Source organism: Barbus barbus (genome assembly GCF_936440315.1).
Source record: "Barbus barbus genome assembly, chromosome: 44".
Classification (NCBI taxonomy): domain Eukaryota; kingdom Metazoa; phylum Chordata; class Actinopteri; order Cypriniformes; family Cyprinidae; genus Barbus; species Barbus barbus.
Genome location: NC_136722.1, coordinates 7,309,036 through 7,313,484, shown reverse-complemented (window position 1 = coordinate 7,313,484; position 4,449 = coordinate 7,309,036).

The window sequence follows — 4,449 nt, the reverse complement described above, 5'->3', positions numbered from 1 at the left end:
TCGTCGGGGGCATGGATACGTGAGAGGGAATCTGCCTTTACATTCTTATCTCCGGGTCGATATGTGATGGAAAACTGGAACCGGGTGAAGAAGAGGGACCAGCGAGCCTGCCGGGGGTTTAACCTCTAAGCACTTCGGAGATATTCCAGGTTTTTGTGGTCAGTGATGACCGTAAGGGGGTGTTGAGCTCCCTCCAGCCAGTGTCTCCATTCCTCCAGTGCCAGTTTAATGGCGAGCAGCTCCCAATGTCCAATATCGTAGTTCCACTCCGCTGGGGAAAGCTTCCTCGAGAAGTAAGCGCAAGGGTTGAGTCGGGGAGGCTTTCCATGGTATTGAGACAGTACTGCTCCCACGCCGGTGGTGGAGGCATCCACTTCCACTATGAATAGGAGTTGGGGTTCGGGATGTGAGAAGATGGGAGCAGTGCAGAAGGCCTCCTGGAGCTTCTTGTAGGCAGCTCGAGCTTCGGAGTTCCAGGACAGAGACTTGGGTTTCAGACGGAGCATAGAAGTGAGGGGGGCTGAGAGGAGACTGAAGTTCAGAGTGAACCTCCGGTAGAAATTTGCGAAGCTGAGGAATCGTTGAAGTTCCTTTACTGATGGAGACTTGGACCTTCCCCTGGTCCATCTGGATCCCATCCGCACTGAGGATGTAGCCAAGGAACTGGACCGTGGGGCGGTGGAACTCACACTTCTCGAGCTTCAGGTAGAGGTGGTGTTTCCTGAGTTCGCGTAGGACCTGCGTTACTTGATGGCGATGTTCGGCCAGATTCCATGTGTAGATCAGGACATTGTCTATGTACACGATGACAAACCGGTGGAGGAATTCCCGGAACACCTCGTTCATAAACCCCTGGAAGACGGACGGAGAGTTGAAAGGCCATACAGCATGACCCGATATTCATAGTGGCCTGAGGGGGTAATGAACGCCGTCTTCCACTCGTTGCCTTCCCGGATACGAACAAGGTTATAGGCCCTACACTGGTCCAGCTTCGAGAAGATGCGGGCCCCACGGAGTTCCTCGAGGGCGGCCGGGACCAGTGTAAGAGGATAAGGGAGCTTGACAGTGTGATCATTGAGGGTCTGGTAGTCGATGCAGGGCCGCAAGCCTCCGTCCTTCTTGCCCACGAAGAAGAAGCTCAAGGCAGCCAGAGAGGTGGAAGGGCGAATGAACTGTTGTTGGAGAGCCTCCTTGATGTAATCCTCCATTGCCTTGTGCTCCGGGATGGACAAGGGGTATACTCAACCCTTGGGGAGTATAGCTCCCCATGGCCGGTGCGGTGGGAACTTCGTGGCTGCCTGTTTTCTGAACACATCCTGGAACGCCAGGTAGTCAGATGGGATCGTCGGAACCTCACGAGGTTCGGGGCACTCCACTAGGGTGGAATGAACTTGGAGCTTCAGGTTACTAACCAGGGGCACAGGGACATTGGAGAGACAGTTTTGGATGCAGATTTTACTCCATTGGAGGATCTCGCTGTTATCCCATCTGACTTCGGGGGAATGTTGAGATAGCCAGGGGTGTCCCAGGATGATATCGACGGTGGGTCCCTCCAGTACCCACCGTCCCTTCAGAAAGGAAATCTTCTCCTGATGAAGACAGCCTACGTGCAGAGTGATCGGCGGAGACCAGAATCTGATGTACCCACGCCCGAGCGGTTTTCCCTGTATGGTCTCGATCTTCAGCTCGGCCTGTCCCTGGCGGTGTAAATCAAGCTGTTTTAGGAGGGCTTGCGAGATGAAATTGCCTGAGGATCCCGAGTCCACGAGGGCGGGTACTGAAATGAAATGACATGGGGTGAGCAATTGTACCATTAGCAGTGGTAGGGTAGAGATAGCAGGCTCCAATTGGAGGGTACTCACCGCTGGATGTGGGGGGGGGGGCACACCCAAATTAAGTGCCCCGGGACTCCACAGTAGAGGCAGAGCCCCGTGGCGAGACGTTGAGCATGCTCAGTGCATGAGATGCGATTAGTATCCATTTGCATCTGGTACCGGAGGACAGGCAGCTGGTGAGGCTGGAGAATGAGCGGTTATGTCCGGCTGATAAGCCGTGAGACGTTGGGAGATCTTAATGGCCTTCTGCATAAAGCTCTCCAGACTGATAGTGTCATCATAGATCACCATCTGGGCTCTGATCTGTGGATCCAAGCCCTGATGGTAAACAGTGAGTAGCACTGCCTCAGTCTATCCACACTAGGCTGCCAGAGTCCAGAACTGCTGAGTATAATCACTGGCCGAAGAATCTCCCTGACGGAGGCGGATGAGTTGGTCGACAATGAAGAGCGAGCCGGTGGATAGGCCGAAGACCTACTTGAAGTGGGAAGAGAAAGCATTGAAAGAGTTAATTATAGTTGTCTGTGAGTTCCAGATGGCTCGTGCCTAGAGCAATGCCCGTCCAGTTAGCAGGGAGATCAGGAAGGCAACTTTAGCCTGTTCGCTGGAAAATTTATGGGATTGCATCTCTATGTAGAGTGAAACTTGGAGAAAAAACTTGGCCACAGCCATATCACCCTGCAGCCCAAGAATGGTTGCCCACTGAAGCTAAGCAGGGTTGAGCCTGGTCAGTACCTGGATGGGAGACCTCTGGTGAAAACTAGGTTGCTGTTGGAAGAGGTGTTGGAAGAGGCCAGCAGGGGGTGATCATCCTTTGGTCTGTGTGGGTCCTAATGCCCCGGTATAGTGACGGGGACACTATACTCCAAAAAAGCACCGTCTTTCGGATGAGACGTTAAACCGAGGTCCTGACTCTCTGTGGTCATTAAAATCCCATGGCACTTCTCGTAAAGAGTAGGGGTGTAACCCTGGTGTCCTGGCCAAATTCCCTCTACTGGCCCTTGTCTATCATGGCCTCCTAATAATCCCCATACACTTGATTGGCTCTATGACTCTCTCTCCTCTCCACCTGTAGCTGGTGTGTGGTGAGCGCACTGGCTCCGTTGTAGTGTGGCTGCCGTCGCATCATCCAAGTGGATGCTGCACACTGGTGGTGGTTGAGGAGAGACCCAGCTTGCAGGTATGGCCATGGGACTGGCAGAGGCAGACTGAGGGTGTGTGACCGGAGAGAGAGCTGTTCGAAGAGCGCTGACCATCTCTTCGAGGGGATCCGCAGCGGCGGGGTTCGGGAGCTCCATTTCCGGTCGTCGGTTCAGATCTGGTATTCTGTCAGCAGATAGACACAGGACACAGAGGTAAGTGCAATACAAACAACAGGTTTATTGAGTAGTAGCAGAGGGGAATGAGATGAGTAGAATGTCCAGGTAAGCAGGCGGGGAATAGGAATGTCTCTAGGGGCTTATCTGAGTGTGAATGTCCTTTTTCCTTTTCCAGGGAATCCGGAGGTAACAGTGGAGCCTGGAGATGGTGGACAACAGGGATAGAAACACTGGAGCAACTGCTAAATAGACAAAAGGTAAGTGGGTCAGGTTAGTCAACATGGAAAATTTGAAACCAGACAGTGAGTGAACGGGAGGAGTGCAGGGATATAGTGCTGCTGATTAGTGCTGACAGGTGGCGGTGATCAGAAATCAGGGGATTGGGATATGGTGAGTGTTGTTGGTGGAGACTGCGGTGACTGTGGTGACTCTCTAACACTGCTAGTGGGTCATTCTCAGGAAATGCAGCTCTATGTTTGCCCATGACTTGCTACTAATAAAATCAACAGGATACTAAATCGTAATCTGTTTTAGGTGTGTAATGTAGAAGAATTGTGAGAGGCTGAAAATACAGTATGAATAATATATATATATATATATATATATATATATATATTTATATATATATATATTACACTTTATTTTGATGGTCTCTTTACTGTTGGCATTCTGTTGGCTACAATTAACTTCACAACTACACATTAAGTAATTTTCATTAGAGTGTTATTGCACTGTTAATGTTAGGTTAGCCATAGAAGAATAAGTTGACATGTACTTGCATAGGTACTTATAATAATTAGTAGAATATCTGTTTGAAGACTATCAAAATAAAGGGTAAGTTCAATATGCTAGTTAAGATAAAAGTTTGATACAAGCATAGCTGTATTGTTAGGATTATATATAACATGTTTTATGTAATGGTAAGATAGAAAAAAGATCCAGGCGATTCTGGATAACAGCAGCAGAAGGTCATACAGTGATTTTGGGTATTTGTGTGAATGTAACTGTAAACTTCCCCTGTTCTTCAAGGGGCCCCATCACTGATGTACCCAGCGCATGCACACTCTTCTCATTGTGTTCCTTTATCATGGATGTTTTGATGGTCGGGTGATGGTCATTGGTCACTGAGCTGTTGATAATTAAAAGTTCTCAACCCCTGGAGCCCTCAATGGCCTCAAGGGCCAGCTGGCCGGCAAGGAGCTGAGCCCACGCATGCTTAACACTCATTACTGATTGGTCAGCGCTGACTGAGTCCATAGTCACCAAATCAACTTCGGCCCACAGACATGAACGGC